The sequence below is a fragment of the Equus przewalskii genome, chromosome 15 (assembly GCF_037783145.1).
Source record: "Equus przewalskii isolate Varuska chromosome 15, EquPr2, whole genome shotgun sequence".
Lineage (NCBI taxonomy): Eukaryota > Metazoa > Chordata > Mammalia > Perissodactyla > Equidae > Equus > Equus przewalskii.
The window spans coordinates 21,916,674-21,939,421 of record NC_091845.1 but is presented as its reverse complement, the minus strand read 5'-3'; the positions used below and the strand labels follow the sequence as shown (position 1 = coordinate 21,939,421).

Here is a 22,748-nt window from a genome sequence, read left to right as displayed (position 1 = left end):
TGCTCTCTGTCATGGCAGAATTCTTAAGCTTGTGTGCCTTCTCTTGATCCGGGACTGCTCCAGGCCAAGTGCTGATAGCTTCCCTTTTGCTTTCCCAAGGACAGAGCTAAAGCTCAAATTTGTAGTCTCTCAGGCTCACAGATTCAGGCCAGCTTTCTGAGCATACTCACTAGTTATCTACCAAAGCTCACTCTCCTCACTGTTGGGAGTGAACAGGAAAGCCAGCCACAGTGGCGGAGGGGTGGGGGTGGAGGGATGTAGATGAGGTGTGCAGAGTGCTGTAGGTGGGTGTCCATGGGACAGTTAGGGGGATCTGTGGGTGAAGTGTCACCAGTGGCTCAGGGGTGGATTTCTTTATGGAGTCTGTGACACATTAGTAGGCTCTGCATCCCTTTAACACCCTCTGAGAGTCCTATCTGATACTCCCCCATCCTCTTCCCACCCCCAAGTCATGCACCTCATGACTGAGTGCACTGGATGGGAAGAGAGAGAAATGGTCCTCTTTGGCAACAACCCAGAGAGCTGGGGAAGCTAGGTGCTCACTGGCACTTCCCCTGAGGGAGAAATCACAGGCTGAGGTTTTGCTTGGCACTGACCTGTGCTGCCCAGGGGAGTGGTGATGCAGGTAAAGTCAAACTGTTCCTCTGATCCTTTCCAATGCATCCATGATTACATTTTTTTGCCCCAACGGTGTGCTACAACTTCTCCAATGGAAACTTGGACTTCCACAAACGCTCTCTTATCTGTAGGTGATTGTCGAAAACAGTGTTCTCCAGGGGCTCCTGGACCACAGCTAAGAGGGACTGGAGTCTATTCATGGGCTACTGCAGGGTCTACAGTTGGGACCAAGATCTGTCTGCCTATTGCCCAAATTATGAGTGGGCAGACTCCTCTCGGGTCCCTTGGTGTATGGTGCTGTATCCCACAGCTCTCTCAAAGGCACTTTTGTCTGTGGATGGATTTCAAATTGTTGTTGCCGAGGGGAGGATGCAAGTGAGGGATGCCGCATTCAGTCATGTTGGTTACATCACTGACTCACGGCAATTTTATACTTCAGGTGATAATCCAATTCTACTTTATTTATTTTCTTGCTCAAATTATTCCATCTTTGGCCCTTGGGAGTTCTTTCTGTTGACTCCTGTGTGCCTTTGACATACCCCATCATTGTGGTCAAGTATAATCTTCAAAATATTAAAAACATAATTTCCTTACAAATATATAGAGAACATGAATCAAAAGATTCATTTAATTAATGAGGAAACCAGAAGGATAACAAAGATAGTTCAAAGGAAAATACAAGAAACTGGTGCATACACACAAATGTATAGATGTCTGACCCTGACCCTCTTGCCTTCTTCCTGCACATATGTATATACAACACATATGTATACACATACATATGTACACACTATACATATATACACACAAATATACAAACATATACATATATACATATTATTTATATTCAATGTGGATTGCTAAATTAGGTACAAAACTGGTTAATGCCATACAGTGCATTAAACCATAACTTTTAGAGTTAACTTCTCTCATGAATGAAATCATTTGCATCTTTGTTGTAAGCAGAATAACGGCCCCCTAAAGATATCCATGTCCTACTCCCTGAAACCTGTCACTATGTTACCTTACATGGCAAAAGGGTCTTTGCAGATGGGATTAAATTTTGGATCTTGTGATAGAGAGATTATCCTGGATTATCCAGGTGGGCCAATGTCATCAGAAAGGTCCTTACAAGAGAAAGAGGAAGGTGAGAGCATCAGAGTCAGAGAGATTGGAAGATGCTACATTGCTAGCTTTGAAGATGGAGAGAGGGGCCAAGAACCAAGGAATGTAGGCAGCTTCTAGAAGCTGAAAAACACAAGGGAATGGATTCTTCTCCAGAAACTCCAAAAGCAATGGAGCCCTATCAACCTCTTTACTTTAGCCCAATGAGACCCATTTAGGACTACTGGCGTCCGGAATTATGAGATGACAAATTTGTGTTGTGTTAAGGCACTAAATTTGTTGTAATTTCTTAACAGCAGCAAAGGGAAACTAATATAATCTCTACTAGACAGAATGCATTTGGATCTTAGTTTCCTACAAATTAACATTTAACTTTACAGAATCATGAGCTCTAATCAATAGTTAATCATGAGTCAAAGTTACCTTTCCCTGGAGAGCTGGAATACCCCTGGGCAGGCCTGACTGAACAGTGTTCTAGTATGGTGTTGAAAAGACACACAGGAATCTTTTTCCTTTATTTCCAAGTTTTAAATAACCTTTCTTAACATCTATTTGCTCTGCTCATATGTCTCTCTGAAGCACTCACATACTTCCATCCTCTCCCTCCCTCAAAAATCTATGGATCAACCAAGTCTGTACATCAACCAGCACCATTCCTGAAGTTAGAATTTGTAAGTGCATTATTTCTTGTTTTTTCAGGTAGCACGTGGTATGTACAACACCCTCCTTTCGTTCCACTTTTCCTCTGTGATGACTTGCCCTGCTACTACCCTACGTCAGGTTGATTTGTTCAGCCCAGCAACCTTGTGGAAAAAGAGCACCAAGTCACACACATAAATTTTAAAAATGAACATCATAAAAGCTAAGAAAGACTTGAATAGAGGGAAAAAAATTTTAAATGAAAGTAGCACTAAGATCAGATATATGACCTGAATGTTTCCACAGGGGAGGAAAACTGGCCAGCCATCAAAGCTCATCATAAGATAATGTCCTTTCGAAGGCCTCATTGCATAAGGAGTCCAAAACTAGCAAAGGCCCCAGGTGAAGGAGTAATGTGCTCCTATACGTTTGCAGTGACAATGCAGATGCCTTGCTGTAAAAAGAGCCAGTCTTCCTGACTCCAACCTTGTGCTTTCAAATCCATCCTGCGGGTCCCACCTAGCCTTTGCTCAGGAAAAACTTTATCAGCTCAGGCCATATTTGTGCCTCATTTTGATTCCAGTTCAGGCTCTCAAGTGCCTTGATCATCCATCTGGCTCCACTCCAGCCGCCATGTTTAAGAAACCCCAGCTGACCTAGTGCAGTGGTTTTTGTACTTAAGCATTTGTCAACATCACCTGAAAGGCTCCTTAAAATACAGACTGTTGGGCTCCACTCCTAGAGTTTCTGGTTTTGTAGGTCAGGGGTGAGGCCCCAAAATTTGCATTTCTAACAAGTTCCCAGGAGGTGCTGATGCTGCTGGTTTAGAGACCACACTTTGAGAACCACCACCAGAATCTGATCTCTGGACTACCCTTTTCTTAAGCAAATTGAGAAGAATTAAAAAATGGCCCCTTGCAAGAAGAGATTTTTGGGGTGATGAAAATATTCTATACCTTGATTGGCACTTGGTTACACTGGGGCATACATTCGTCAAACTCATCAATTGTCCACTTAAAATGGGTGTATTTTATTATATGTAAATGACGCCTTAATAAAATTGATTTAAAACTTTTAGAAAATAATGGAATCCTGTGCTCCTGCACATTTGCCTTGACATATCTTGTCAGTAACTATTTATTGAGCCCTTCTTGGTGACAACTAGTCTGGTAAGTTCTGGGAATATAAGGTAGAAAAGATGGTGGTCTTGTCCTGAAATTTCTCCCAGTCTAATGGTGGATACTGAAAAGTATACTGCCAATTATTATATAGTAAATAGGAGAAACCCAATAGGACATTGTACTAGAAATAACAATTTCTCTCAACTGCTGTTCTTTTTCTTAAAAAACTACCTGGTCCACAGTCATGGCAGAGAAAGTGACAACAGGAGCCATCTACTTTTTCATCCCCTGGGCCATGGCTGGCTGGAGCAAGGTGACCCCAGACCCAAGCTGGATCAATCCAGGTGTTTGCGATGGGATTCTGCAGCTGAGCCAAGTAGCCGTGGGAGCTATAGAGATGAGGACTGAGGGAGCTGTGTGTAAGCAACGGAGGGTAACTAAGAAGACCAGCGGGGAAACTAGAGACCAAGCTCCTGCAGATCTAGGGAGATGCCTGACAAGGTTCTGGTTCCTCTGGCCGTATGTTCTCTCTGCAAAGAGCACTGGGAGAGTCTCCTGGAGCAGTGGTTCCCAAATATGAATGAGCAGAAGAATCACGTGGGCTGCTTATTTCTACACCAGTTCCTCAGACTCCTGGTAGAGCAGGTATGAGCCCGGTGCAGGGATGGGTACTTACAACAAGCACTCTGGTGATCCTGATGTAAGCAGTCTGTGGATTACATTCTGAGAAACACTACCCTACATCCATTGGTTTGTTTTTAACTTAAACCTCTTTGGCAGAGGTCTGGCTCTTAGAATCAAAAAGCTCTAATTAAGACAGTGCACACTGCCAAATTTGGGGCATTAAGGAAAGCCAATAGATAAAGTGAGATGTGGGTCTTCAGAGATGAGTGAGGATTAGCCAAGCAAAGTGGGTATGTGTTTATGGCTGGGAGGGGCCGAGAGGAGAGGCTGTGCAAAGGACCTAAGTCAAGAGAGTCTGGCGTATTTGGGGATCCAAAGTCTTTCAATTTGGCTAGTGTAGTGTGTGTATGTGTGTGTGTGAGAGAAAGAGACAGTGAGAGAGAGAGAGAGCACACTGGCCAACAATCAGGAAACCCTCTGTTGAACAACAGTTTCCTCTTACCTCTTCCCACAGGCAACCTTCTATCCCGCCTCATGCCTCAGGGATCTATCTGGCTCTTTGGCTGCCATCTTCTATTTTCGCTAACTAGACCATTTTTCTCTCTGGCTGGCTTCTCCAACATTTCTAGAGTCAAACCCCAGCATTTTAAAAGAGTATTTAACAAACAAGTCTACAGGGAACAAGCTTTGGGCTTTCTGCCCTGGGGCCTGGCGGGGAATGCCTGCCAGGAGCCACAGAGTGTGAGTCATGAGCAAAGCTGGAAGTGTGAGGGAGCTGACACCCATGAAGCACCCTTGACCAAGAAGGGGACAAGAGTCCATGGAAAATACTCCCCTTTTCCTTCCCATAGGTAGAAAATTCTAAGGTACATTTTCTATGGCGTCTCAGAGAGTCCCCAGTGGGATTGAGGTCCAGGTGCTCACCGGTAGTGATCTGCATCCTTCTTCCCTGTTTACACAATCCCACTCCTGCTCCTTGGGATTTGTTCCCAAAATAAACCACGGGCACCCCACCCCTTGTCTCCAGCTCTGCTATAGGAGGAAGCTCAAGCTAAGACAGACAACCCGCAATAATGACGAAAGGGAAGAATTAAAGACAGGAAAATATTAGACTTGGTCTTACCTGGAATGTAAATGAAGCTTGTTCAGGCCCTTAGCACTCTCACTTTTTTACTTTGCTCTAGTTATTCCCATGAGAATACCCTTAGTTCCATCTGGAGTGAGCACGTATTTTACCAGCACTTCCAGTTCCGCTTAAGTTTCTCGGAGTGAAGCTTGAGAGTGATGACTTAGATGCAGTTGCTGCTGGTTGTGTGGGAAGGCCAGCCCCTTTCCATACCCACTACCTAATCCTCTCACGGGCAGTGAGCGGGACCCAGCGGCGGCTGCTCCACCCTCTCACATAGCAGATGCTCACCCACTCTTGGGGTCTGGCCAGGCCCTGTTGCTGAGGAAGGTACTTTGATTTCTGCCTCTAAGGAGACCCTGAGTGGGCTTCATGACACAATGAACTTCCTGGCAGCCTCTTCCATCAGTCTTTATGTTGGTTTCTTTGGCCCCAGGAGTCCTGTCCTCCTCCCTCCATCTGTATCTCTCTATCTTAATTGGTTTGCTCAAAGCATGTTTTGCCCAGTTCAAGCCACCATGAGCACTTGCCTGAAGCATGGGCACAACTTCCTAGGTAACCTGCTGCTTTTATTCAACATTCCCCACCTAGTAAATATTCCATGTGATTTTTTTAAAAAGTGTGAATCAGCTCATGTAGTCTTTTGGCAAAGCACACTACTACCTCAAACAAAATTGGGGTTCTGTTACTAAGAATGGAGGAAGTGGGTATCAGGTAGACCAATAGTAGTTGGCAGTGATGGTAAAGATGTGGCTTCCCAAGTTAGCAAGGGAAAAGTGCTGCTTATGAAGATATTCAGTTCTCCCCTCACTAGCTAGGTCTCCCAGCCTCACACCCCTACCCAGGGTGGACCATTGTGAGGGATCAGAAGGCAACACCCCAGGGAGCCTGTCTACTGTATCATCAGACATATCCTTTGCCCCACTAATTGGACTATATCCTTTACTTGAGATAAGTAAACGCTTGCCACTTACAGTGGTCTGAGGGAAACACATGGTTTCTGCCAACCTGCTAACTTACTATGGATCACCCACACCATTCAGAAATTAGCAAAACTAATTCCAGGCCTCAGAGCCAGTTGGTATAAGTTGGTGCGATTTGGTCAGTAACAGCTCAGCATTGTGAATGACTAAATAATGATTTGAACAACATAAATAGCCATCTTTCACTGATTACTGACTATGTGCCAAGCATTGTGCTGGGCATTTTACCCCCAGACGCCTGCTTCAGAGCATTAACTATGGTTACACATGCCACAGTTTCAGAAGAGGTTTAGACTCGTTTCTTGTTCAACATCATCCAGTTAGCAAGTGGCAGAGCTAGGATTAAACCCAGGTCTTGCTGGCTCCAACTCCCATGATCCTTCCAGTAACTCCCAACTGGCTGAGGCTAAGCCACAGGCTAAACTTCATATGAGTTAGTCTATAGGTTCTTGGTTTTAACAGAGACCAAGTAAGAGTGGTTTAGATTAGTTCTGTCTTGAGTCCAAGTCCAAGTCCAAGCAGAGGGTGGTCTGGCAGGGAGTAGGGGCTGGTAGTACAGCTCTGCTCCACACAGAGGTAGACAGACCCAAACCCCTTCCACCTTGATGCTCTGCAATTCCCTGGTGTGGGGCAGGTCATTGAGAGGACGTGACTGCCAGTTGACCAGCAAGCTGGACCCAGGCAATCGGAGACTCCTTACCCCTCTCCCTGTCCTGGGAATGTATGTTCTGCCCACCATCTCCACACTAGGAGCCATTTCAAGGATGCAGCCATGAGAGAGCAATGTGCTGTTGAGACTATCTGGACTCGATGTGTGACTGAACCCCCTTAGGGCCTCTATATAAACTTTTAAGATTCTGGCAAGTGGGCGCAGAAATCTACTTCTTGCGGCTACCCTTGCTTGTTAAACCTGCCAGCTACCAATCCGGAGTGGTCAGCTTATGCTGGTTCCCAGGTCTCCCAAGTGGGATGAAACTCTACCAGCCCACTGTGGTAGCTGGATTGACAGCACACTTTTTGGGGGCCCCCCACCCCATTCCTTATCATCTCCATTTTACGAATGAGGAAACTGAGGCTCAGGAAGGTTTCCTGACCTGTACAAGGTTATAAACGTTAAGTGACAGATCTTGGATTCAAACACAAATATCTTTCTGGTTCCAAATCTACTTATAACTTTTCTATTGAGCCCCACATATTTACTCCAGGATCTAAATTGCCTGGTTTGATACACAAAATCATTTTAAACTTCAAATTCCCAGATCTTACTTTCACATTGTGCTGTGTAGACACATCTGCTTTCTGATTCTCAGAGATCCCCACATTCTGGCGTCATTCACACCCTTTGCTATTTATGTTCTCAGTCCTGAGGCATGGCTCTCTGTCTCCCTCATCCAGCTGTGACACACTCTTCTAATTTGGGTGCAAAGCTTTCACAAGTTCATATCTCATTAAAATGCAATGTCACTAAAAATAGAGTAACACCCAGGAGAAGAAAAATGACAGGTAACCCAGGGCAGAGCAAATGCACATTTAAGGGTTTTATCCTTGAACAGAGGTAAGGCATCCTTTCTAGTTTCCCTGCTCATCTTTGAGGAGAGCACCCAGAGCTTCAAATGTGGGGTGCAACCTTGCAGAGCCCCTGCTCCACTGACTGAGTGGAGGCCACGAAAGGGAAGAGGGACTGAACATTTCCAACTTCATTCCCTTAACTAACAGTGTTGTGTTAGCCCACAGCCAGCCAAGTGCAAACAGCAGCAAAACAGAAGCACAGACTAAAAGGAAAACTGAAGTCACACTATTAAACTTACTCAGCCTTTTGTAATTAGAAATCAAGAAAGAAGCTATGTATTTCAGCATGCATTTAAGTTTGGGGTGATTTTAAAAGTATAATTTTATTTTGAAATACATATATATTGGGAGGACGTGATCTCTCAGGGGTTGGAATTTGAAAGGTCCTATGTGCCACCGGCAGCTAGAGCAGGATGACCAGTTCACCCCAGTTCGCCCTGGACTTTCCCAGATTTAGTACTAAGAGTCCTTCCTCCCAGGAAATTTCTCAGCCCTGGGCAAACCAGGATGGTTGGTCACGCTATTAGAAAGCAAATTGGATTCTCAAATCTCCTCAGGCAGGTTAAAACAATCCATCAATCGCACTGGAGGGATTTTGATTGCTTCTCACAAAATAACCCCCTAAAAGAGTCCCCGCTTTAAGAATCCGTAAGGCTCTTGTACTGAGGAATCATCAATTCAGCCACCTATATGGACAACACTTCAATAAGCAAAGAAGGTGAACTGCACAAAAGCTTTCCACCTATTCTCTCCTTTCAGAAGGAAAATACTCCCATTCTTCTAGAAACCCACAGCCCATGCAGTCCTTTATCTTCCCTCTTTTAGGCATGGGATGGACAACTATTTCTCTACCCAAGAAAAAACTCCCCAAGCATGATGAAAAACAAGGGCAATTCAAATTTGGCTTCCGTGGTAGGGACTATGGTTTTCTTAATCTGATTTCCTCCAGAAGCCAACCTCGGACAAGGATTCAAGTGTAAGGCATTTTCTGAGAGGCCATCCCAGGGAACACTAGTAGGAAAGCAGGAAATGAGACAAGAAAGTAAAGGCCACCAAAAAAAGAGTGTCCTATTAAGTCAACTATCACCGTGTGTGACTGGAGTTTAACTCCATGGGGAAACTCTCGAAAATGGTGCAGAATATACACCTTAGTTATCCCACCAGCTGGGCAAGGGAGCTCCGGCGTCTATATGCTAAACCCTTCATCATTGGAAGGGTGAGTGTTAATTCCCCAGCACTTCCAACCCACCACTTCCACAGTGAGAGAAAGTCCTCAGACAAATGAAGGCAGATGCTGGCAGAGGGAAGTCAAGCTCGTCTGCACTGGAGTGGCAAAAGCAAGGACACAGGCTGGGCACCCGTCAATAAGTGACAGAGCCCATGGGCCGCCATTGCTCAGGGGTAGTCAACTTTGACCATGCGGCAGTGCAGCCAGTGTTGTTAGAGCTTCTGAATTTTTAACAGAAACCACGAGTCCAGAATTTGTATGGAATCTCCTGATTCATACTTGCTAATGATTAATTCAAATATTTTAAAATATCTAGGGGCAAACTGAGCTCTCTGTAGGCAGAATTCAGCCTGCAAACAACCAGTTTGCATCCACTAACCACGGTGAACCCCCTAATTTTGAGGAAGCCAAGGCCCTAGAGGGAAGTGACTCGCTTAAGAGCACACTGCAAGCTATAGGCTGTCTGAGCTGTTAAACCCAGTTCCCCATAACTCCCAGGTCAGGGCCTTTCTAACCCACTGTGCTGCCTTCACTAGCAAACCTCTGCACTACTGCACGTCCATCCATAACAGGCAGGGGCCTTCTTGCTCCCTCCATGCCACCCCAGAGCAAAGGGAGTCGTCGTGCTTTCCATCAACACATTGCAATATTTTGTCTCACTGGAAATTGGATTCATGACAATTCTTAACTTCACAAAAAGTTACACAGCGCTTATTTCATCCTGGGCACCCTTCTAAATACTTTACAAATAGTTCCTTTAATTCTCAAAACAACTCAATACGGTAAGGACTATTATTTCCCAATCTCAATGACAGAAAACTGAGACACAAGAGGTGAGATACTTACCCAAGTTAGAGTAGTTAGTGGCAGAGCCAGGAGACAAATCCAGGCAGTTGTCTCCAGAGGCCACAGGTCTAACTACTATTCTGCACTGCCGTGGAACGAACTACCTAGTTAGGCTTTTTAAATACTAAAAAAAGTGGTGCTTTTTTACCATTATAACAGGAGTTGGCAAACTACAGGCCCGTGGGCAATTCCTGCCCGTTGCTTGTTTTGGTAAATAAAGTTTTACTGGAATACAGCCTTATCCATTATTTTATGTACTCTCTGTGGCTGCTCTTGCCCTACAAAGACAGAACTGAGCAGCTGCAACACAGACCATATGGCCCGCAAAGCCTAGTATATTTAGAAGCTGGCCCTTCACAGAAAGTTTGCTGACCCCTGCATTATAGACTTGCTATGCATTCTTCTGACTGCAGGTTTCTAGATGCTGCTGCTTAATCATAACACAGAAAATCCTATAATCCCCCCAAAGCCCTAGCATATACAGTGATGAATTCACAGGTTAGACTTCCAGAAACTGCAGCTGTGCAGAAGATGTCTGGCAACCTAGGAATCAGCAAAAAAAAAAAAAACCCTCAGAACCACATGTAAGGAAAAAGATACCAAAACATGCTTCGTAAAAGAGGCACAGGCTTAATCTTGGACCCTTATCTGAGTGAAGGTTTTTAAAGCAAGGGGATAGACAGAAATATGCAGAAAGGAGAAACAGAGCAAGAAGAGGCAAATCTTGGAGTAGCTATCAACAGGCACCTTCTTAGAGACCCAGGTTTGAATCCCAGCTCTACCACTTGTGACTGAGTTCTTAAATCTCAATTTTCTCACCTGTAAAATAGGATGAATAATCTCATCTCTTGGGGGTGGGGGTTGGGCAGATTAGCAAAGATTATAATGTAGATGAAGTTCTTAACACCTGCCTGAGATTTGTTAACTACTCAGAGGAGCCCTATTATTAAGAATAACGGTAGGGGGCCGGCCCCATGGTGGAGTGGTTGAGTTCATGTGCTCCACTTTGGTGGCCCAGGGTTTTGCTGGTTTGCATCCGTGGCACAGACCTAGCACCACTCATCAAGCCATGCTGTGGCGGCGTCCCACATAGCAGAACCAGAAGGACCTACAACTACAGTATACAACTATGTACTAGGGGGTTTGGGGAGAAGAAAAAGAAAAGTTAAAAAAAAAAGAGTAATGGTAACTACAAAAGAATAAAAATCTGTGATTATTTGTACAGAAGCCCTCAGCTTCGCACAATTCAGCTGTCAAAGAGTAACAGGATGATGGCGAGGAACAAAAAGTGATGTTTATTATGAGGACCCCAAGTCAAGGAAAGATCTACCCATATTTATACACTCCCTGTAAAAAAGTAAGGCAGCGTGTGCCATGTTTTCATCAAAGACAGTTCAAGCAAAAAATAATGTGAGTAGGCAGAGGTAAGCTTTAATCACCTGGAAAAATCACTTCAGTGAAACAAATTTTTTATTCCTTGACAATGCTGTATACATGAAACTGCATAAGGAGTGGAAAAAACGTTTGCATTGTATACTCTGAAAGAAGACAATTTCCCCCTCTTATTATATAGCGAAAGTATCTATCGAATAACATGAACACTTGCTGACAAACTGTCAATTTTTAAATATGTTTCATCTTTATCATTTTCACAGCTTTTCTCTGAGATCTAAAAAGGATCAATGACAGTCTTGCAGAATGCTTTCCCAAGTGTCATTCAGCTCAGCGCTAGAAAGGACAATGAGAACCACCCCTGATTCGAACTGTTTCAAGCAGCTGAATCATTGCAAAAAACGATGTCTTAATTTGTTTGAATCAAACTTTTGACCTCTAGTAAACTGGACACCCCATTCTTTTAGGCAGTGAAAGTACAGCTAGACTGGGAACATGGAGGTACATAAAATAGAACGCTTCTTTTTTCTCTTCAAAATACAAATTGAATTAATTTAACACAGTTGGAGCAAATTACCATGATATGTCCTCAATTTAAGTCTTATGGCCCCTCTGGGATAGGGCTCTCTTGTCCCAGGGGCACATGGTTTTCATTACTTAATGAGGATCCTGCATTTCAACTGGTACACCTAAATGGATGCAATCAGTCCATTTGTGATGACCTCAAATACCCTTATCTTTCCCGCTTTATCAAAAAACCCCACACTATCCTAATGTTTCGAGGTTCGTCTAAATACTGAAGGGTTACTTGATATGACAAGTTACACCAAATATCATTTTTACTGCACGGCAAATAATTTTACTGAAATGTTCCACCGACACTACTGATAAGGAAGCCGTTTTAAAAGCATTTATTTATCTGAGACCTTTCTAAAAAAAGTTAAAGTGAGAATAGTGCAACAGGTGCAGATAAAGTTCAGGGAGCAGACTTCTGGTGGTTCACAGCACAGAGAAAGGTTCAGAGCGGGAAGGGACCTCAAATGTCACCACCCACTCGACAACCCAGAGGGCTAATTAACATGGCTCAGGTCAGTCTGCTGCTGAGATGGGATTAGAAACCAGCCTTCCTGATTCTCCACCTCTCTCTCCTCAGCTCTTACTTTATCTGGTAGAACCCTTCCAGAGTATTCAACTTGGATGAACCACCACCGGAGCTGGCTCTGTGAGCTTTGCGCCTGGGTCAGGACACAGATGGTACTCCTGCTCTTTTGCAATGACTGAATTGATGGGATGGACTCAGTCAGGTGCAACAAGAGAAGCCTGAAAACAATCCTCAGGCCGCATCCGTTGCTGGGTCCCCTACGGATGCTGTCGGCTGGTATAAGCACCAGCTGGAAGATGGATGCTGGTATTCCAGAAAGACCTTTAGAATCAGGAGGGGCAGTGATGGACCCCATGCTGTGCCGCAGGCATAATTATTTCCAATAACTGTCTGTCGAGGTCACTTGGTGATTTCCAAAGGAAAGCACTTCATCATTGCGACAAAACAGTTAGTGCTTATTTGGGGAGATGCGGGACAGTTTTGAACTTATTTTTTATGTAAGGTCACAATGCCGAAAACTTGTCTGTTATAAGTTTATTTAGCAAGGCAGAAAGGAATATCATCTTTTATAAATAGTGATGAAGGACAAACTACTTGACAACTTTGGATCTTAGCTCAGGATCTGTTTTAGGGGGTAATGGCCTCACCTGAAACAAGATGGGCCATTAGAAGCTGCTGTGAGGTATGCTCTCTGGAGAGAAAGCTAAACCTCTCAGGCTGCGACTGTCACGGATGACAAAGGGCAGGGTCCCTTGCAGAGTGGTGTGGAAGAGCACAGACTAGGCTCTGAGTGTGAATTCCAGGTCTGTCACTAGCTGTGTGATTTTTCACATAGCCTCTCCAAGTCTCAGTATCCCCCTTTGTAAAGTGTGGGTTATTGTAGGCCATTCTGGAGGCAGAAGGAAATACTGTATGGAAAGCACTTGGCAAGAGCCTGGCACTTATAGAGACTCCATAAATCCAGACTATTAATACCAGGCAATGGGGCTTGTTCTTTGAAGAGGGAGGTTATTCTAACCAAATGTTCCAGACTGATTCTCTGTGTTGATCATATTGTTGCTGAAATCTCCACTTTGCACATGTAGGCATTTTTTGAGTTTCTTTGCAGGCATTTTTGTTTTTAATCTTCCCTACTACTTGTGCCCTTTTTCCTGCTCATCAAGCGTATCCTGGAACTCTCCGGCTGCTGTTACAAATCTTTCAGGCCCAAATGAAATCTCACCCCACCCGCCCCCTCTCCCATCCCACTACGGCAGCCCCAGGGCCGACCACTGCACTTTCTCCGGATGGAGGAGTTCCCCTCCCATGTTCATTCACATCTTCTCTCCCCAATTAGGTGATGCTTCTGGCAGACAGAGGATTACCTTACATTTTGTGCATCCTCCACAGCCCTCAGCACATGTCCAAGAATCTTCTAGGTTTTCTGATCCCTTGCTAGGCAAAGTGTGGTCAACAGACCAGCATCATGGGCATCACCTGGGAGCTTGTTAGAAACAGACTCTCAGGCTCCGCCCCAGAAGCTACTGAATCAGCCTCTGATCCCCGAGTGATTCAAACACACAGAGTTCAAGAAACATTGCTCAATACAATCCAGTATTTCCCAGACTTCAGCCATTCACATCTTCCCCTCATAGGTTTACCCATTTTTCAATACCTCCCCTACTATGTTTTACCTAATATGGATTTTTAAATGAACATGAATACTATGTCTTTCTTCGCCTCATCCTAAGCAGTAATATCCAGTCTGTTAATTGTTTATTTGGCAAGGCAGAAAAGAATGTATTCTTCAGGAAGATTTGAAAGTCTAAGTAAACATACATTTTTGGTACACATTAAAATAAATAAATAACCATCACAATAAAATGATTCTCCATTTATCACCTAAAATTAACTCATGTACCACCGGGAGTTCACCTGCCCCACTTCAGTAAACACAGAGCTAGACTTCTCGTAGCTGGGTTAGAAGACATCTCCCCTGCTCCTGAGCCAGTGCTCCTGCTCTGTGCCTCCTCCCACCCAGCACCGCTGCCCTGTGGGGTGGATGCATTTGTCCTCAAAACATAGATGCTGGTGGGAGGCAGACAACCTGGTTTCTGGCCCTGCACCATCCCTTAATAACTTACCACGTCACATCGCCTCTTAGGGGCTCATTTAGTGGGTTAGATGACCTCAAGTTTCCCTTCCAAGTCTAACAATACGACATAATAAACGAGAGCAGAGGCTCTGGAGTCAGAATGACTTGGGGTTAAAATTAAGGCTCCATTACTTGCTAATTTCATTGTCTCAGTTCTCCCTATCTGTAAAATAGGGGTAATAATACCAATAAATGAAAATAACCCTCATATCACAGGATTTAGAAGAATAAAGAAAATGATAACTGAAAAATGCTTAGATTAAAATCTGGTACATAATCAGTGTTCAACAAATAATATAGCTATTATTTTTTTCCTAGTTTCCACAAAGTACAAACAATAATAGCTAAGATTCATGGAGTGTTTACTATGTAGCAGGCACTATATGAAACCCTTTGCATTCTGCCATTTAATCCTCAGAATAATCTGATGAAGCAGAACTCTTATTCTCCCCATTTTATTGATGAGGAAACTGAGGCACAAAAAGGGTTCAAAGTCACACACAGAGTACGTGGTAAAGTTGGATCTGAGGTCAGGTCATCTGACTCCATAGTCAGTGATCATAACCAGGACCCATTCTGCCCTTCTGGAAAATACTAGTCAACATGCAGACTTTACCAACTCAACAAATATTATGTGACCTTGGCAGAGTAATTCACAGCACAAGTGAGCACTTGGTGAATGTGGGCTGCTCGTTACCATGAGTTCTACTATTATTGATTGAACCTTCACATCTGAACAAGACACTACTAGGCATCAGGAGTTCCATCCTTCGGTTATGGTGAGGATTTTATTTAAATGCTTTTTAAAGCATAACATACATTAAAAAGTTGAACACAATAAAGTACACAGCTCAATAATTATCTCCAAGTTAACAGCCATGTAGCTAATACTGTGTCGCCCCAGAAGCTCCTAAACACTTTTCCTACCCCCTCTTCAGATGAACCACTGTCCCAGGGTTTCTCACCCTTGGCACTATCGATATTTGGGGCCTGATCCTTCTTTGCCGTGGGGGCTGTTCTGTGCATTGTAGGATGTTTACCAGCATCCCTGGCCTCCACTCACTGGATGCCAGTAGCACTACTTCTCCAAGTGGTAACAAACAACAATTTCTCTGGACATTGACAAGCGTCCCCTGGGAGACAAAATCACCCCTGGCTGACCTTTTTGGTAGTCATTTTCTTGCTTTCCTTTACACTTTTACCACATGAGTGGGCATCCTTAAACATTATCATTTAGTCATGCCTGGTAAAAAGAATTCTTTGTAATTTAATCTGTTAAAAAGACCCTTAATCACTGCCCCCTAAAATATCCTTTACAGGAGGGGTGACCATATAATTTATCATCCAAACTCGAGGCATGGACATTGATGGGGATTGACCTGAGCCAGCCAGCATGGTGGCTCTCCTAGGGAACCTCTGCTGTGAGTAAACGCTACCCTCACAGCCACACACAATTAGGACCCCCTTTCCCACTGGATAATTGTACATGAAGTGACAGAGGACAATTAAAAGCAGCACATTCTCAGAGGCAAAATAACACAGACCGAGATAAACACCTCAAGGCTGAAGAGTTGCAAGGAGAGAATTTATTAGCAGCAGGCCTTCAGGAGGTGTATTCTTCAGATAATGTGTTGGAAGACACCATTTAAATAACTATTTTCACCACATTAGCACAACACATTGATTAAAATAAATGCCTTCCAAGATTTGCACATAAATGCAAAAAGGTTCACCATCACCCCTTGTAAGAGGTCTAGGGTCGGTAGCGGGTTTTCAATCAATCTATCTGCCTTTTTCCCCTTAACGTCATTGGAAAGTTGAGCAAGCCCTATCAATTTGACTTGCTCTTCATTTTGATCTCATAAGTCCTGATATTGACCATGTTAAAAGTGACAGCTAAGGCTTTCCTTACAGACATGAGACATCACATTGATAAGCTATTTGCCCGAATATAATTCCACTCGTCCTCCATTATTGGGCATCAAAGAGAACAGAAATGAGCCTTCACTGAGATAGGCACTTGTGCATTGTGGTGAATATTTATTCGACTTCCTCAACATCCATTTCCCCTTCGACCAGCAACTGAACTCATCTGGAGGCCCAGCCCTCTGGTATACACAGTCCACGTGGTCTGGGCGGAACTCACCACTGGGGCAAAGCCCTTGACCTCTGCAGAAGTCATTCGGCACAGGGCTTCCTCCAGCCAACTCAATCAGGCCAGTCAGAACTGGTTTTGAGACTTTTTGTTCAACAACTGGGGAAGGGGGTTTATTCTTTTTTCCTGGACTTGAACCTGGACTTGTGTAAACTGGCAACTACTAGAGTCTTCTTGCCGCCCAACAAGGAACCCAATACACAGAGGGAGGAAGAGGAAGGCAGAGCGGAAGATGAAGAGAAAGAAATCGGATCCTGAAGTCATTGTTCAGCCCTGAGCAAGATGCTCTTGACACCAGTCCTATCTATGTAACTTGAACCTGTATATATGAAAAAAATTTACATATGTATATATGCACATATCCTAATTATATTTAAATCGAGTGTTTATCAATTATAAAAATACACCCTGTGGAAGTGGCTTTCAAACATTTCTGGCAGCGACTCACAGTAAGAATTACATTTTAAACTGCATCCCAGGATGTGTACACAGTCCCAGATAAAGAGCTGACTCAAAGTTTCATGAAATTACAGAATCCTTAATAAGAAATGATAATGCTGCTATTTTCTGTCCTGTTATACTGAAAAAAAAAATACTGGTTGCGACCCACTAAACTGATTTCATGACCTTTATTTTGAAAAACACTGTCTTATGAGATTAGGTTAAAAATTGATTTCACCAGGAAGAAGGAGATAAGAAATGACATAAAAATTTCAGTGAATCAGGTTATTGAGGAAAATAGAAGGTTGGGCCCCTTCATCAAGCATCTAGCAACAGAAAATTGCCATCTTACCATTTCTCTCTGACTGCCCATGGCACACATTTACCAGAAGACGAGAAAAAAATCTTAATGACCTAGAAATAAACGAATTACCCCCCCCCCAAAAAAGCGCCTTCTAAAACAAAATAAAAACCACATCTAAAAAGAGAGAGGAGAGATACCTAAGTAAGGAGAGAGACACCTAAGTCCTGCTGATGAGCTGAATTACATGATTTATTTATATATAGGCTGAAGATAGTAATTTCAGTGAATCTCAGCAGTCGCTGAGTATGTAAAAATAGTGCCTTCCTGATAAGATCAGATCTCTGGGCAGATCTAGAGGGAGGGAGGAGGAGAGATGGGGAAAGAGGGAGGGAGAGAAGAGTGGAGGGAGAGAGGGAGGGAGAAAAGGAGAAGGGAGGGAGGGAGAGAGAGCAGAAGGATGGAGAGGAAGAGAGAGAGAGAGAGATCACTAGCAGTATAAGCCTCAAGCCTTTACTTATGTGTGTAATAACTATGAAGAGTTCCTGAAATTTCAGACAATTACTGCGGGCTGGATAGGACAGTCAGGGTATTTTTAACTGTTTTCCATGTACCTTATTTGTATTGTCAGTTAGCCAAAACTTCCTTTTTGTCTGCTCGAAAGCACTGCAGAGTCTTGATTAAATCTGTGGAATCAAAAGGAGAACTAGGATTCTAAGCCTTGCTGGAAATAGAGGCCAGGGACAGTAAACAATACTGAGAAAAGTTTAGCTGCTTTTCCCCTCTGGGAGGGCTGGAGAATGAACTCCTCCCACACTTTTCTAGATTTTTAGGCTCAAGCGCAGTTGCTGCCTGTTTAGGAAGCCCATGAACTTTTCCGCCACTAAGATGAACATTTATTCATTTTAAAACAGAGTGAAGTTTAAGACAATCACTTTCACACCCAGAAGTGACTCCTGAGAACTTTTCCAGAGAGGATGAAAACCACACCTCACTATAATAGTACTTTAGATAGATATCTTCATTTCCCATCATCATATTGTTCAAATACATTCCACCTGCATTACTGAATTTAAGCAAATAAAGTATTTGGTTAATACTTGCAGGCGTCATAAAGACGAGATAAATTTCTCCTGTTCATGTCCTTGGAACTGCCTGAATTCTTCTGGCCTTCTTTTAGGAAACGTAAGCACTGTTCAAAAGATGCATGTGCGTGCACTTTACTTTTTATTACAAAATTTTGAGATATACAAAAAAGAAGAAAGAATTATAGAATCATCAATATACCCAGCACCTCATTTGTGACATTTAATTTAGAGATCAAAATATATACTGAGTGTTTACTTTGCGTCAGTTACTCTTTTAAACATCATCTTATTTAATCTTATGAAAAAATATATAAGGTAGTTATTGTTTGTTCTTATTATTTCCTTCATCATCATCAATGCCACCAGAGCACATCCCTTTTACAGGCACTGTCTTGGTTGAGCCCAGTGTCTGTAATCAGACCTCGCATAAACCCCAGATTGGCGGTGTGACTTACGGCGAGTTACTTAACCTCCCCCTAGGACTCAGTTTACCACTCTATGGACTGCTGGGGATGCCCAAAAAGTGGCTAGTGGGGTGTCTGACACACAGCAAGCGCTCTCAACCTCATTCTTAACGGTCTGTGTATGGCGGATGAAAGCGCAACCTGATGAGGTTAAGTAAGGCCCTCTAGACATCTGATGTGGAAGTCCCACAGATCCATTCTCTCTAGGACAGGAAACAGCATGTCAGGGATTGAGCCAAAATCTTGTACACGTCCTCCAAATTGGTTGGTAAGTTTCTGGGGCAAACACTAGCTAACCTTGAAGGATCAACCAGCTTTCCGGAAAGACTGCTGCTGTCAGCACTCTGGGGTCTTTCTTCCCGTAGGGGCCACCTTCCAGAAGCAGCTGTCTGGGTACCAAGAAGCAGACCAAGTCGGTTCGCAAAGTTCAGAAGAGTTAGCTCTGGTATGTTTACAAGTCCTAGCAGATCGCAGGAATGTTCAGGATAATTATTACCCCACCCAGGAGCGCCCAGCCCAACCCTCTCACATCTGGAAGGAAGCGGCCACACAAAGGAGAGCGAGAGACCTCCTCCTGCGGCTGCTTTCCCAGCCCCGGGGAAGACTTAACGCAAGCTCTCACCCCTTTTGTGAACGAGCCCAGGCACTGCTCAATAGTATCGTTCAGAGCAAAGGACATTCAATGCAAAGGAAGACTTTATCGTCTAGTCCAGACCGAATGGCATTTCTCAAAATATCACCTTTGTTTTTCCTTCCCCAGATGAAAATGAAAAGTGAAATACTCCAGGAAATAGACAGGGAGCAATGCACACGCACACAGCTTCTCCCACAGAGGAGCAGCGAGGCTCTGACACACCTATTTAAAAAAGGGCATCCAAACCCAACCCATAGTATCCTCAGCTAACGCAAGAAATTTCCCCCACTCCGTTCCCTGCTTTTTGAAAGTGTCTCTGGGCAGCCGGATCTGGGATTCATCAGCATTTCTCCCCACCTCCCACGAACGCGCGGCACCAGCGCACATGGTCCCTTGGCGGCATTTTTGCAAACCCCACCAGCGCCAACGCCTCGAAACCGCCAAACTTCCTACCTCCACACCACCAAAGCGACCAAAGCGACGCGCCAAGAGCCGGAGGGACTCCAGCGGAGGCTGCAGGCAGCGCCGGAGCCGTGGGGCGTGGTTTCCTGCTCGCAGGAGCGCCCGGGACCCGCACCTCCACTGGGGGTCCCCAGACGTGCGCGCTGCGCCCGGGGCGCAAAGGAGCGCCCGCTCTGGCCGCGTCTCGCCGTCGCGCCCCCGTAGCGTGCTGGAGACACCCAGGGCAGCCGCCCACCTACCTGCTCTGCTGTCTCCTCCCTCGGGCGCTCGGGGGTCGTCGACCGCTACTTTATTGTCTCGGCTGCTCACTGCGCGGGACGTGGGGACCCGGCTCTGCGCCAGCCCTGCAACTCCGTTCAGCGCAGCGCCTTTCCCGGCGGTTGCCTTCCTCTTCGTTCTCCTCTCTGCTGGGGTTCCTGCTCAGCACGTGAGCCGCGCAGCCCGACTCCCCGGCGCGCTGGGCAGCCAGCGCCCGCCGCATCCCCCTGCCCAGGGCCGCTCGTCGCCCCCGCCGCCGCTCGTCGCGCGTCCTCGCTTTGATCCACACTTACAGTTGTGCCCCGGGCCGCCTTCCTCGCGTCCTTCCGTCCTTCCGTCCTGCCTGCCTCCTCTCGCTGTCAGCCCCGCTCTGGGCTCCTCTCTCCCCAGCTGCCCCCGCCCGCCGCCTCTCCGGGGGCTGGGGCGGCCGCTGCCAATGAGACTCGGCTGATGCGCTGTTCCGGCCCAGTCATTGTATCGGGAGGGGAGGAAGGGGAGGGGGAGCGGGAGGAAAGGAGGGGGCTCCCTCGGCCCCCGCCGCGCGACTGCGGGCTGGGCTCGCCTTCCCCGACAGAGAAAAGGCGCCGGTGCCAAGGGGCGCGGAGCGGCTGGCGCTGCAGGCCCTGCCAGGAGTGGGGGAAAGGGAGGGGGTCCAGTGCCCGCGCCTCTCCATCTCTCCCTCCGACTCAGAAAAGCGCTGGGAGGGACTTGATTCCGCCTCCCAGGCTTCAAGCATCCCAAGACCCGACTGCCCTTAGAATAAAGGGAATGAGGCACCAGCAGCTGCGGGAGGCACGGAATCTGACCAGGGATGGGAATGGGTCTGGCTAACGACTTGATCTGAGATTCTGCAAACCTGGTGTGTCTGCACTTGAACGCGAGAGAGAGAGAGAGACAGACAGACAGACAGAGAGAGAGAGAGAGAGACAGAGAGAGAGAGAGAGAGAGGAAGGAAGGAAGGAAAGATAGTGAGAGAGAAAGAAAGAGAGAAAGAATGAGAGAGAAGAGAGAAAGGAGAGGAAGAGCCTGTCCCATTCAGGCATTTATCCTCCAGCACAGTTCTGAGATTCAGGAGTGTTTTATTGTGTTTTCTTTACAAGATGAAGAAACTCCAGAAGTTAACTCGAAACAGCCAATAAGTGGCAGGGCAGAAATTCCAACTTGATCTGATGCTGAGTGTAGTATAGCAAACAGGAGAAGAAAGGAGGACCATTCAGGAAGGATCTCCTGTTGAGATTTTCATATTGTCTCCAAATGAGTCAACAAGTAGAGCCGCAGAGGCACACTGACAGCGGAGAGAAACTGTTTCCCAAACAGCTTTAAATGCGTGTCCCACTACCAGACTTACTTCTCTACACACTATGAATGAATTCACTTTAAAAACTACATCCCTTTTTAAAAATAATTATCTTGCTGCTGCACAATTATATAGCTCTGTATTTTGGTGAAAGTTTATTTGATTCATCCAATGTCAACATTTGAAAGAGACCACAGTTTCTGTAACCCTGGTTTGGCATTTCTCTTTCTCTTCCTTCTCTTCCTTCTTCTTCTTCTCCTTCTCACAGATCACCAGCCTACAAGAAAGGTTGGGGTCAGGGGAGGGAGGGCTCTTGAGCTCCCAGGCCCTGGCATCGCTGCTGCTGGCATAAGGTGGAAAGCAAGATCTGACATGGTAAAGGCCTGAGGTGGAATGATGTGTAATATTATATCTGTGTGATGTGAGGTTTAATTAAATTTTTTTCTGGTGTCAAATGGACTGCTTGCTTTTAATTAAGTAGAATGTGTTGAATGACTAGCTAACATTTATTGAGTGGCTATTACATGCCCCTCAGACCTGAGCTAAGTTAGTGCTTCACTTGGTGTCATCTCATTTGGTTCTCCTGGGAGAAAGGGGATGAGCAGGAAGCCCCATGAGGCTGCCGTCTACGTTTGCTTTCTTCAGCCTCTGGCACATAGCAATGGCTCATTCAATGTCAGTTGAGTTAATGAACCCCCGTTTTGCAGAGGAGGAACCTGAGGCACAGAGAGGTTAATTGACCTGCCCAAGAATATGAAACTAGAAAGTAGTCGTGCCTGTCTTTAAACTTAGGTCTGACAACTCGCTCACCACTTCACATACTGTCTATTCAACATGAACAGCAACATAAGGACCCCAGGTAAGGGGGCAATGCAGAGAGTAATAGCTTCCTTGGCCCTCATAAGTACATATAATTTCTTTGGTGAGAAAGCCAGTCTATGTGGCACAGTCACTAGAGGACATCACAGGGAGTGTAGGGCAAAGCAGAGCAATGCAGGGGAGATGAGTAGCACAAGGCTGGGCATCTAAAAAGTGCTTGGTATGTGTTTGGGGGGAAAAACTAGACACAGACTATATGTGAAAAAGATAGTGTAGGAGAAGTCAGTAAGGTTGACCTGGGTCAGAGTAGTCCAGAAGAAGT

At 45.1% G+C, this 22,748-nt stretch overlaps 1 protein-coding gene across 2 annotated transcripts in view; it reads right to left on the bottom strand.

Annotated features, from left to right (window-relative positions):
* Positions 1-20,882, bottom strand: part of FRMD4B (FERM domain containing 4B) — a 307,937-nt gene extending 287,055 nt beyond the window's left edge. The window contains exon 1 of one of the 2 annotated variants that reach the window (XM_070576838.1): positions 20,604-20,882. The gene's annotated coding sequence lies outside the window, so the exon portion shown is untranslated. Of the gene's footprint in view, positions 1-20,291 lie in introns of both variants that reach the window. The other variant, XM_070576836.1, reaches the window with a different exon arrangement.
* Positions 20,883-22,748: the final 1,866 nt, after the last annotated feature.